General features: G+C 39.2%; 1 long non-coding RNA gene across 1 annotated transcript in view; it reads left to right on the top strand.

Moving 5' to 3' along the window:
• LOC122790410 overlaps positions 1–8,990 on the top strand; it is a 48,821-nt gene extending 39,831 nt beyond the window's left edge. The window contains exon 4 of the long non-coding RNA XR_006363014.1: positions 8,433–8,990. This is a non-coding gene — a long non-coding RNA (uncharacterized LOC122790410). The remainder of the gene's footprint in view (positions 1–8,432) is intronic.
• The last annotated feature ends 4,864 nt before the right edge of the window (positions 8,991–13,854 follow it).

Below are 13,854 nucleotides of genomic sequence, written 5' to 3'. Positions count from 1 at the left end.
TATATTTATTATTATTAAATTAATACATTTATTCATTTTATTTATTTATATTTGTTTACCGGGAAATTCTAACTGGACACAGGTCCTTTTTCTGAGGAGGCCCGGGGAGAAAAGCTCCACCGAGTGACAGTGATAAATGGTGTACAATAAGAATCAGGTATGTATACAGTATAGGTGATCATGACATGGAAAAAAAATACAGGGGCACATTTGGTGCCATTAAGTAGTAGCTCTAGTTACACATCAAGAGAAGGAGTAAAACACAGTAAAACAATTATTTAACAGTAACACAGTACAACAATTATTTAACAGTAACACAGTACAACAATTATTTAACAGAAACAAGATACCAATAATAACAGACAAGAATTAAATCCTGGAAGGATTAACTAACAGTGAGTAATCTTTGGTTCAGTTTTATAATGATATAGGGGAAACTCTATCTACGCCAGGTAAAAGAGAGGAGGGTAGAAGGGGGAGGGGGGTTTAGTCAGGGCTTGGACAAGGACAAAGCCAGTGAGAATTTAGGTGTGATGTAAGTGCAGTCTTGAAGAGACTGCAGGATGGAAGGGTAGTTATAGAAGTGGTAAGATTGTGCCAGAGCTTGGATATGGCACAGGAAAATAGTGTTTCACCAGCTGAGTTTTTGGCTTTGGTGACCTGGAGTAGATTTTTGTTGCAGGAGTGTAGTGGCCTGGAAGAGTGGTAGGGTTGGAGAATTGTGTGGAGAGATGGGATTCTGAGAGGGTGATTTACTGGTTTATGAGCAAAGGTGAGTTGAGTTAGGTGAAGGAATTGTGGGACCTCAAGTAAGTCAAGGTGTCTAAGAGGGAGACAGTGTTGGCTGTGGTAGGAGGCATCAGTGGCAAACTTTGCAATTTTATTGTAGCAGTTTTCGAATGCATTTAGGTCTGACTATCTAAGATTTGTAAGTATGGGTGATGTGTAGAGTAGGGTGAAGATTAGTTGGGATTTGGTGATGGAGATTCTTGCTGGTTTGGTGAGGTATTGGCGATTTCTATGTAAGGCACCCACTTTTTTGTGAACTGTTTTATTGTTAGTGATATGTGGGTGTCAAATTTGAGATTATTGTTTATTTGTACACCAAGTAGTTTTGTGTGGACTGTTGGTGAAATGGTGATATTGTCCTTGGCCTGTATAGTGAAGTGGGGGGTGTTTGGGGAAGATTTGGAGGGTAGGAAGATGAGGAGTTTGGTCTTGTTTGGATTGAGGAAAAGCTGGGCATTATATAGCCAGCTTTCAACTGAGGAGAATGATTCTTGCGTGATCTGTTGGAGTTCTGTTAGAGTTGGGGCTGAGCAGATGAGGGTGGACTCATCTGCATACTGTATGAGGGAGGCATGTTTGGTGGCAGTGTGCAGGTTGTTGGTGAAAAGGGAGAAAAGAAGGGGGCCAAGTATGGAGCTTTGGGGAACCCCGAGAGTAACAGGGCAGTGAGGGGATAGTTTGTTGCCCCAGACAACGGATTGCTGACGGCCTTGTAGATAGCTGTAGAACTAGTTTGTGGCTGGTGTGCAGAAGGAGTGGTTGGAGACAGCAGAGAGAAGTAGACTGTGTGACACAATGTCAAAGGCCTTACATAGATCCAAAAATGCAGCAGAGGAGAGGAGGCCATTGTTTTTGTGATGGAGGACAGTGTTAGTGAAGGAGAGAAGAGCAGTTGTCATGCTGTGGTGTGGTCTGAAACCATACTGAGGACTGGAGAGGAGGTTATTGTTGAGAAGGAATTGGGAGACCTGTGAGTTGATGCATTTTGTTGAGTATCTTGGACAGGGGGGAGAGGATGGTTATGGGGCGGTAGTTGGAGAAGTTGGTGGAGGGGCCACCTTTGTGGAGGGGAATGATGTGGAATATTTCCATAGCATGGGTATGTAGGATTCAGATATGGAGCAGCCGATTAGTATGGAAATAGGATAAGCTATGACATCAGCTGCTATCTTTAGGTATTCAGTGGGCAGGTTGTCGGCTGCTAGTTTTGTGGGTTTTAGTTTTGTCAGGAGTCTGTTTATGTAGGAGGTGGGTACCATGAAAAGAGAGTAGGCAGGGAGGGATGGATTTGGATTGAGTGTGGGGGGAGTTGGTGTAGGGAAGTGTTTTTTGGTTAGGGATTGTATGGATTCTGTGAAGTGATTGTTGAATGAATCAGCAATACTATTGGTGGAGAGAGGGGTGGCTGGCTGGGGGGTGCTTACTTTTCCTGGACATAGAGTAGTGTTAATTGTGGACCAGAATTTCTTGGGGTTGCTTTGGGAAGAATTTAGGGTTGTCTGATAGAAAATGGCTGTGTCTGTTTTTACTTGCTTTTTGACCTTGTTATGCAGTTCAAGGAAGAGTTGCCTATCTGAGGGTTTCTTTATTTTGCACCAGCATTCCCATGTTTTATCCCTAGTTTTCATTAGTCCTCTGGTGGTGTTTTATAGCCAGGGGGAGCTCTTAGTTCTGATTCTGGTGTTTCTGAGGGGGGCATGGGAGTTTAGGATGTTCAGGAATGTGCTGTTAAAGAAATGGACTGCCTCGTCTAGGCTGACGTACCTTAGATATGACCAGTTTATTTTCTGGAGGGAGGAAGTGAAGTAATTGGGGTTGAAGTTAGCTTTGTTGCGAATAAGTCTGTTGGTAATGGGTTTGCTATCATTTATGTGATGTCTTAGTAGGAAGGTTGGGGAATGGTCACTGAGTGAGTCAGGTAAACAGCCTGCCAGGTAGGTGTGAGGGACTTTGTTGACTAAGACTCAATCAAGAGTAGTGTGGCTATTAGGGTTTTTATTGATCCTAGTAGGGGCTTGTATTAGCTGTGGGAAACCATGGAGATTTAGGTGGAGGGTTGGGTGGTTGCTGTTGCAGGATAGCCAGTTTATGTTAAAGTCTCTGAGGATGATATTTTCTTGGGGTAGGGAGAGATTGGCCCAGTTTAGTAAGTTTTCAAGGGGAGGTATGTTTTGGCCTAGTGGGAAATAGCATCCTATAATGTTCATTGATTTCTTAGGGTTTAATTTGAGGGTGGTATAAAGGATTTCTTCCTTGTCAATCTGGGGAGCTGATGAGAGTTTGGATATTGAGGTTGTGTTTATACAACAGTGCCACACCTCCTCCTTTTCTGGATATCCTGTCCTTATGGAGGATGTTATATCCTGATGGGAGTATTTCCTCACTTTTAATGTGAGGTTTCAGCCAGGATTCAGTTAGGATAAGGATGTCAGGGGAGTACACGTTTATGTATGCATGGAGCTTATGGATTTTATTACATATGCTTCTGATGTTAAGAGACATAATGAGGAGGTCATTTGGCTTTTTGTTATTTGTGATTTGGGTGATGGGGGATTGTTTGGAAGGAGGTTTGTGGAGATGTTGGTGGTTATAGGGCCAGGGTTGGGGTGCACATCTCCACTGAGAGCAAGTTTTGAGAGAGTGCTGAGTATATGTTTTATATATGCAGTAAAAAACTTGATGTATTTTGTGGATATTTTGCACTCAAAAGATGTGGGAGTTTGGTGATTGAGCAGAAGTGTTGGGAGGAGGTAGCTTGAGGTTGGGGTGATGAAATTATGCAGTGGGTGTTTGAGGGGAGTTGATGAGAGAGTGCAGTGGAAGAGGTTGGGAGTTATGACTGTAGCTGATTGGTAGGATGTAATATAAGCTAGAATAGTGCAGAAGAGGATTACAATAGTATTACCTAGTGGCATGACTGCAATTGGGTTAGGATGCATGATAAAATAGGTAGGTGGAGAGTTGCTGCAGTGTGGCTTGATTGACGGAGTAGTAAGGGAGTGGCTTTTGGCTAGGATAAATGTAGAACTAGTGAGGTGGGTGGGATTTGGGGGTAGGGAGGGGAGCAGAGTGAATGGAGCGGGCTATAAACCCTAGGCTAATGATTGCAGGATAAGTGAAAGCTCTAGTAACACTCACAAATACAGACTTGTTCCAATGATTTGGTTTGTAGCCAAAAATTGTAAGATTTTAGCAGGAGAGACTGAAACAAGAGGGCAGGAAGTGTAGGGGGTGGTTAATTGGAGAGAGAATTTAGCAGGGGCTCAGCATTGGGCTGATTGAGTGTGTGCTACCCTAAGTCTACAGAAATGATTACACATATACTGTTTCCATTTAGGAGGGCTTTTTCTCTGCTTTAGTTTTCAGTAGGAAGTGTCACAGGGGGTTCCTGAGTTTGCTTTTCAGCAGGTATTTAGAAGCAGTGGGAGAGAAGGAGTTAATAAATGCAATTTTACTCTAGTGCTATAGTTGCCTTTAGATAAGCTTGCTAAAACACTATGCACTTGGGTAGAAACAGTTTAACAGAAGCGGTACTTCAGTGGTTTCAGTGCACTTAATAGTGGACGTACACACTATGTAGAACAACGTACCAACAGTTCTGAGGAAGTATCAGCTAGGCACTCTTTTGCATGGTAAAAACTACACAGTGCTACAAAAACAGCAACTAAAACAGCTACTTTCATCCAAACAAAAGTAGAGTAATGTAAACAGAGTTATTCAAGCAAAAGGCAACTGATTTGAAATAAATAATCTATTGTTTTAGTCACTAGCAAAGTTACTGTATAGGCAGTTAAACTTACTGGGTGGACACACTCGATCAGGATGCCAATTTGAAAATGGCGCCTATGTCTAGGTGGTATATCATAGCTAGGTTGGGAGGCGTTATGGTGAAGAATGAGTGTAAACCCTAGGTTAATGTTTGCAGGGTAAGTGAAAAGCTCTAGTAACATGCACAAATACAGACTTGTTCTAATGATTTGGTTTGTAGCCAAAAATTGTAAGATTCTAGCAGGAGAGATGGAAACAAGAGGGCAGAAAGTGTAGGGGGGGGTAGTTGGAGAGAGAGTTTAGCAGGGGCTCAGCATTGGGCTGATCGAGTGTGTGCTACCCTAAGTCTACAGAAATGATTACACATACACTGTTTCCCTTTAGGAGGGTTTTTTCTCTGCTTTAGTTTGCAGTAGGAAGTGTCACAGGGGGTTCCCAAGATTGCATTTCAGCCGTCTGTGGAGCAAGAAAAGCCAAGTAAGTTGTAGGGAAAAAACAACTGAAGGTTCAAGTTAGGCTTTGTGTTGGAATGAAATATGCATTGAATGCTCTCTGCAGTCCTCACTGGTACTGTGTTTTTTTCAGTGACAATTTTATATCCCTCTGAAGCATCCACAATTCTCCGAGCACTAGCTTCAATGTACTTCAGATCTGCTGCACGACCTTTACCCATGCCAAACGTTTTTGCTGGTGTGTTAACAGATATAAAAACAAGATCTGCTTCTTGAATGGCTGCATCAATGTAACTGGAGAAAAACAGATTCTTTCCTCTGTAGGATTCAACCACTTCTTGCAGTGCAGGCGCTACTACACAGTTTACACTCGACCTCTGTTATGTGCAGAAGTTGAATATCCTGTCTTCCAGACTGTGAAATAATTTTGCAATTCAGCTTCCCTCTCCCCTACCTTAGAACTAGTCACTTTTTTACATATATAATAAAACTTTTTTTTTTTTTAAGGCCTAAAAGAACTTTCCCAAATAATGACACCACAGACAATTAAAAGGGACAGATTTAAACATCATCTTAAAAGTAGCCATAGTAAAATGGGCTTGTATCAAAAGCATTTTCTAAAATAAAGTGTGAACTGCAATTATGCAGTGATTTCATTCCTTGCATCATCCCAGTGATTTGCCCTAAACATTACATTTTCTGAGGAACAGACCAAACCCCGAGGCTAAATCTGAACATTCTTGGAAAATCTGGTCAGTTGAAAGGTGTGCGCTTCATCTAGCATTCATGCGCGAAAAGGGGAGGTGATGCTGTATCACTTCCAAAATGAGCCAACCTGTCCTCGACCATTACAGCTCACAGGGCAGGTGAAGGAAAGACCTGCTATTGCTAGATGGCCGACTTCACCACACATGTAAGAGGAGGACCACTCTGAACAGCTACTCTTCCTCATGCTTCTCACCTCTTAGAGCGACCAGAAGTCAACAATGTGCCAGAAGACCATAATTTTATGAAAAAGGTAGCAGCAGGGCCACCATGGAAAACCCAGCACATCATTCACACTAATGTACAGCTTGGTGCTGTTCACTTTCCCCGTAGAGGGTTTCAAAGTCCACAGTCAGCTCCTCTCCAGCCTCCCTTCACACTTATCCACAGGCCCAGATAACAAGTGGGGTGGAGCAGGTAAAGGGGGTTCCGACTTGGTCTTGCGAGGTTTCTTTTAGGCATTACCATCTTTAAATGGGTCATCCCAAAAATGGATATTACCCCGACACCTTTACTTAACTATTTAACCTACCAAGGCATGAAGGTTTATAACACTAATAAGGTATTTCCAAAATAGTGTGAGAAAATCAGTTTCAAAGCAAATCAAACCTATTCAAGTTAGTTCATCGTCGTGTGGAGTAGGTTGATGACTGGAAATTAACATATATTGCACAAATACTGGTTTTTGTTAATGTTTATTACCAAACTCTGATTTAATTTATTCTTTGGCTCATCTAATGATTCTGCAGTGTGTATATTACAATGGTATAACACAGAAGCAAGTGTAAATTGAAACAGGTGTGACTGCAGCGTTAAAACTCCTTCAACTGTGCATATGTCACTAGTAAGGTAACTTTGAAACATTACTTCATAGAAGTCATTTTTGACACTTTGCTTCCCATTATATTTAAAATAAGAATGAAGGTACGATGGACTCAGGCAATCATCTCTAGACCTCAACATTTCAGAGAGTTCATGCTGTTAAGGCTTCCCAAAGGGATGGTTCTAGTCTTGTCATTGCCAACACCTACAGGTTCTTGATTTTACCGTGTCATTAAGTACACTTTTTACTGTGAAATGTCTGATAATAGAAATCACCAGTGCACAGTTTCAATATATTCTAAAATAACAGGTGCTTTTGAACTTATGTGGATGAATATTGTCATAAAATATGTTCAAACTGAACGGAGACTATTGCGCATGTCTATACCAATGTTCCTGTTGAACTTAAACCCTGCAAAAAGAAAATTGCAGCATTTCCACACTGCAAAATCAGTATGCATGCCTCAAGAGACCCAGGAGCCTAAGACCAACCCATCAAGGTCAAAAACGAGAACAGGGAGCAATACCAGCATACAACCCTGAAAGACACGAGCTACAAACCACATACCAGCATACAACCCTGAAAGACACAACCTACAAACCGCAAATGCAACCTCTCCCGTGCACCCAAAGAAACCAAGCACTACACCAGCACATATATATTGATTTTCACTACATACTGACAGGAAAATACTAACAATTATGCTACAGCCGAGACCCCTGACACTCCCCATCATTGGACACCCCCCAGGGCATCAGAGAAAGACCCATCACCTATCCTCAACAAGAGAGGGGGGAAAAATATATATATATATATATATATATATATATATATATATATATATATATACACACGATCACAACCCACCTCCTCAACAAATGCTGCATCCATCCAAGGCCTTCCTGTCCACCACCGTATTATCTATAGGTCGTCTCAGACGTAAGCTTACAGTATAGCAAGTTCACGCCAAAATGTGACTCATACTTCAGTCACACTTGACAAAACCCACTAAGCCCCTCCCTACCCTTACCTCATTTCCACCTAAACTTCGCTGCATCCCATTTAACCCTGTCCTCCCCTTATTCCCTTAATTACTCCCTTAATTACTAGTAATTTATGTATCTAGCCACACTTGAAGATGTCAGAGGACAAAATGGTCTGTTCCAAACCTCATTTCTAATTATATGTCCGAAAAAGGTTTCCGTGTTAATAGTTTTTTGCTTTGTAACCTTTTGACAGTTTTATCTTTGGTTTGTGTTTCTAATTATATCTGGCATTGCCAAGTCCTGTATAAACAATATCTTATCCAAGTCTGAAATCTGTAATATTCTTCCCATCACTGCATTGCCATTTTCTTTCACTGATGAAGGCATCTGTAAATTACTCCAGAGCAGACTAATGCATTTATTTGTTGAATGTATTTATCCATCTGTTAATCAGGTAAGTAGGCTAGTCGTCAGACCCTTTTCAACCATGACTTGTGATCCACAAAGAACACAAACACATTAACGGTAACACACTGTAGACAGTTCATTCTAACAAAGCATACAAAAATGAGTTTAATGTGTGTAATTTAACAAAGCACAGTAAACTAGCAAACTTTAAAATGTGATTTGGTAGATAGTGTGTATCACAAACATTTACTCTGTATCATAATAAAATGGATCAGCAGAAAAGGTGACTATATTTTAATGTATTCTGTAGAATAACAAAAGCAAGCTATTTAAGAGACAGACATTTCTAGCCATTGCCTCTTAAGCACCTGCGTTCATTTTCATGAAATAAATGTTCCTTTACTTTTCATCTTGAAACTACCCATTGTATTCTGATTACAGATTTCAAGTGGTACTGGATTCCAACTAGCTTGCACAGTTTTTGTAAAAGCCCTCTGCTCTCCTGCCAGACCAAAAGGTGATCTACGCAGACTCATTGCATCATTGTTGATACTTCTAATGGAATACGTATCATTTCCTCTCTCCACAGTGACCGACATTATATTGTCCTCTTCCTGCATAACCCTATTCCATATCTGCCATGCTGCTTCTCCTCCAGTTTTATTGTTCCTGTCTTTTGTGTAGACTCAGTAAAACAAAGTCTCTAACCAGATTTATAGAAGACCCTGGCAGAAAGATTGTGGAAAAGCACAGAGCTGTGTCTCCAAAAGTATTTGTAAACATTCCTTTTCAAAGCATCACAGGTCATATGTTCATCAGCCCTGAAAAAAATGTTTCACCATCAGCACAGTGGTTACAAAATGTATAGTGACACTAATCTTTCACTGCAAGCAAGCCAAGATGCCAGACTTTACCAGCTATGGCCAGGTTAAGAGTGCAACTACTTTAATTAGCCTGAATGTTTTTCTCTTCAAGACATGTGCTGTCACATTGTATACAGTTAGGTTTACTTTCATTGTCTAATAGTTTTGTTACATCTGTATTTATAAAATTCAATAAAAATTATGTGAAAAAAAAAGACGTGCTGTCTGTTCCATGGTATAATTCTTACTGTAGTGTTACTGCTGTGCCATTATGCCAAACTCATTGCTGAAAACGTGCCAGGGGACCAGTCCATTTACAGTAACAAATAAGGAAATGATGTGCCCAAACACACACACACACACACACACACACACACACACACACACACACACACACACACACACACACATATACAATGTCAGGCATGTTCACATATATTTACAGATGTATATGTCAGTGTACATTTATTTGGAGTCAGAGATGCAGAAGGAGAAAAGGTGATAACTGATTTGCATGAATTTAAACTTTAACTGACTCAAAACAGTACAGCTTGGAGAACTCCATTATTCATCAGGATCATCTCACTACATACAGTCACAGTTAGTCCTACAGTGATGCTTGTATGGATTTGGTTAAAAAAAGCAATGCAGTATTATAGTGATATAAAGTAACCTGCCGTATTGTGAAACATTTCAAAAAGTGCTGCTTTTATAAACCCACATTACATTTAGCTGCATCGAAAAGAAAAATAACATACAAACAACAGTATAAGCATTTAGCAAATCTTACCGTATATGATGGAGCCTGGGATTGTTAAAATGGATAAGAACCTTTACTTTAACATTCAGTGGACAGGATATACATTTATATACCTAAAATAGAACTGACATTTGCTATTTTTGTCAGACAGATGAGGGAACATTTCATCTCTGTTTTTCTTGTTAAGTAAAGGAGTTTGTCATTTATATGATTCTAGTACTGCTGAGGAACTCTTCTGTTTTGCTGCCATTAGTAAGTTCTGCTTTGTTTTCAGTGCTATAGCTGGATGATCTCATATACTCTGAGTGAATTTAACATTTTAAATGGAAACTAACATAGACATAAAATGAGTGAAAAGAGATAGAAAACAAGAATGATTTAACACAGTGCTAATGGTGTTAACCCCTGCTTTTGGTGCAAATAATTTGATTTTGGGAATAGACACTGGATTCTAAAGGGCTGTCAGGAATGGAAGAAAAATGCAGCATTGTATAGCAGAGAATTATCCTGTGTTGACTAGTTTAGTATTATTAGGTTAGTGGACTCTTTTCAGGGGAGAACTGAGATGGTATTAACACTAATAGGGGAAACTAGCCAGGGCATCAGGGAACTTCCCCCTTCTCTTTTTAGTAGGTGACTTGGCATCTTTTATACCCACCACCATCTCAAGCAAATTAGATCTTGGCTTAACATTTAACATAGAGAACGACACACTCAGGGGTGCAGTACTCCTCCTTGTGCTATACTGCAGTGTCTGCAATCCAGTTACCTGGTGTGGGAATGGAACCCACAGCCTTCTGCATCAAAGGCAATTCTGCTACCTGCTGCACCACTGACACGGTACTGACCCATGGCAAACTTCAGAGCTCACATTATTGCATAAAACTTTGAGTGCAATAGGTAATGCAACATTATATGACACCCCTTTCCCACAGAAAACAAAATTATCTATAGCTTCTCTGAACATCGGTGATGCTACACAGTAAGATATGCTACTACTTAAGAGTGAATGTACAAACTACCCTAAGAATTATAGGTCAATAATTTGTTTTCCGATGACGTATAAACTATATACTGGAATTGATGCCGACAGAGTTTATAATCATTTAGAAGAAAACTATTAATTATGGCAGTAGAACAAAATGGTAATAAAAGAAAATCATATGGAACAAAGGATCATTTGCTGTTAAATAAACTCATAGTAAAGAACTGTAAAAAAGGGGAAGAATCTAAGTATGGCATGGACTGACTATAAAAAAGCATTTGATAGTATCCCACATTCATGGATAAAAAGACTGCTTAAAAATGTATAAGATACATTCTACACTGATTGACTACATTACAGTGACCATGAAACAGTGACAGACCACTTTGCAATTAAGTCATGATAAAGGACAAATTATTATTCCAGGGATAAAAATTCAAAGGGAATATTACAGGGTGACACTCTGTCACTGCTGTTATTCGGCCTTGCCCTTAACCCATTAAGCTATCTACTTAACAGCTTAGGTCATGGCTATAATTTGGCTCCTAGAAAACAACACAGTGCAAAGACTTCTCATCTTCTCTTTGTCAACAATTTGAAACTGTATAGGTCATCAGCTGAGGAACTGAAAGCACAACTGCAAGTTGTCAAAACTTTTTCAGATGATATAAGAATGCCATTTGGTCTTGATAAATGTGCAAAAGCAACCATTACAGCAGGAAAACTGCAACACCAGGAAAACATCAGTTTGAGACAAGAATGTGATAGAAAAGAACTTGAGCAGGAAGGAGTGTATAAATATTTGAGAATTGATGAAGGATCAACAATAAGATATGTACAAATGTGAATAAAACTTAGTAAGGAATATTTTAATAGACTTAAATTAATCCTGAAAACAGCATTGACATGTAGGAACAAAATTCAAGCTATAAACCAATTTGCTCTTCTTGTCCTAACTTACAATTCTGGAGTGATTGACTGGCCCCAAAAGGTGTTGAATAGATTAGACAGGGAAACAAGTGGGTTTGTAAAAATCAGTGCATACCAGGATTATATAGTCCCTCTCCGAAGGAGGTATATGCCTCCTTGAAATTAATTTCATGTATAGAGCTGCAATCTTGGGACTGCATATGTAACTGCTGACCTCACAAGATCTAAACATAGTGAAATTTTTGAAACATGAGGAGAATAAATCTAAGATGACTTCCCTTCTTAGTCTACCAGAAGCATATCAGTGCCAAGCAGGAATGGAATTCAAACCAGAAGTAGATAAAAATCAGGCAGCAATTGAATGTTCCAAAAAACAAAAGAAAGAATATAAGGTGAAGGATCAGATGAGAAGGCAAGAAATGTGAAAAATGCATTAATATGGTTGCCAAGCATAGAAAACTCCGGGAAGAACCTCATGCTGATCAGGATTGAATGCAGGAATGGTTAAAGAGAGCTGAATTCAAACCAAAATTGAAAGGTTAATATTGGCAGCCCTAGAAAGTGGGCTACATACACATTGTTTACAAAGTCCTTTGAACATGTGGGTGAAAAAGACAACTGTAGGTTTTGTAAAACAGAATTTGAAACAGTTACATACCTTGTTGTTGGCTGTGACATACTAATGGCAGAAGGACTGTATACTGAAAGGCATAATAATGTGGCAAGGCTTTTGCTCTGCGGATTGTGCAAACATTATAATACTGAAGTAGCTGAAAAACATTGGAAACATTAGCCACAAAGCATCATAGAAAATGATGAAGTCTACAACACATGGGATCACCCATTACCATAAGTTCAAAAGATGGATGCGAGAAAAATAAATATAGTGGTCAATGAAAAGAAGACAAAAGTAGAATTGATCATTGAAAATCACTACACCCAGTGACTACAGTGTCTTGCATAGAGAGAGAGAGAGAGAGAGAGACAAATTCATAAAATATCAGGCTTTGCAGGCAGAAATAAGAGCAATGTAGAAGAAAGATACCAGACAGTTCCAGTAGTAGCAGGAGCAATGGGTCTTACAAAAAAGAATCTACGTATTTAGATATGTTACCAATACATGTAACTCCATACGAATTGCAGGAATCATTAGTGGATACATTGTGGGTGCTGCGAAGAGAACGTCTAGCTGACATCAAAGATTTAAACAATACTAATTTCATGAGCTTTAATCATACTTTGACTTAGGAATGGGGTCCATTCCCATCATGGTATTAGAAACCCAAAAGATTTGGAGAAATTAAAAAAAAAAGGAAATATACTCTCTCAACTCAAATTCAGCATCCCTCTTGTACTAGCAACCCCTACGAAAAACTTCACCATTATTTAAACACTAAAAGCAAAATACGTAGCTTTATTCCATGCTCCCCAAAACTCAATACCACTGTATAACACTAAAAAAAGGTAAACTAGCTTCCAAGTAACTAAAGAGCACACCAGCTCCTCTGATTACAACTGTTTAAACTCCTACATAAAAATACTGTCCCTTCTTTAACCTCAAAACTAATAAAATATACCTTCACATACAATCTAAGAAATTTGAGCCACTCAGTTTCTAAACCACAAATCCCACACACCAAGCTATATATCTCTCTCAGCATGCATTCTCATTTTATAGCCCAAACTACAGGAGTCCCTCCCACCTGAAGTTAAAGACTTATTTTCTTAATCCAAGTTGTCTTCTCTACTAAAGTCACATTTAGTTAATCATGCATAATGTACCTGTTACTCCGCAGGTCACATCACTTAACCCTGCTTTAACTCTTCTCCACTCTAACTCAGCCACTAAGATCATTTGCTGTTTTTCACATCTTTATTTTATTCTAATTTCTCAAATATTTTGAAACTTTTGTACATACTGTAAATTAATACATTAGATTTACTATGTATTTATTTATTTATTGGCATTGGTTTACTGGAAAAGTCTGACTGAGCAGTGTCCTTATTTTAAGGAGGCCCGTGGAGAAAAGCTCCATTATGTAGACATCATGGACATTATTTGGATTGTTTCATCATTTACAGTCAGTTTCATTCATGAGCAGCAGTTCCATTATTCAGATACCCTTGACAGTTACATCATATCCAAAGCATTACTCTACCAATATACTGTTTTATTGTCACATATGTATTATTTTACTCGTCAATTTTGTATGTCTAGTCAGTATTGAACTTATACTAAGACTGGAATTGGTCAGATCTGATCAGTGCTCTAAAAAAATTAAAATAAATAAACAAATGCATAAATAAATCAACTATGTGGGTTTT

The sequence above is a fragment of the Protopterus annectens genome, chromosome 16.part0 (assembly GCF_019279795.1).
Source record: "Protopterus annectens isolate FY-2018-M chromosome 16.part0, PAN1.0, whole genome shotgun sequence".
In the NCBI taxonomy this organism is placed as follows: Eukaryota; Metazoa; Chordata; order Ceratodontiformes; family Protopteridae; genus Protopterus; species Protopterus annectens.
Note: the sequence above shows the minus strand (reverse complement) of the source record. Positions and strands in the feature narration are given on the sequence as shown.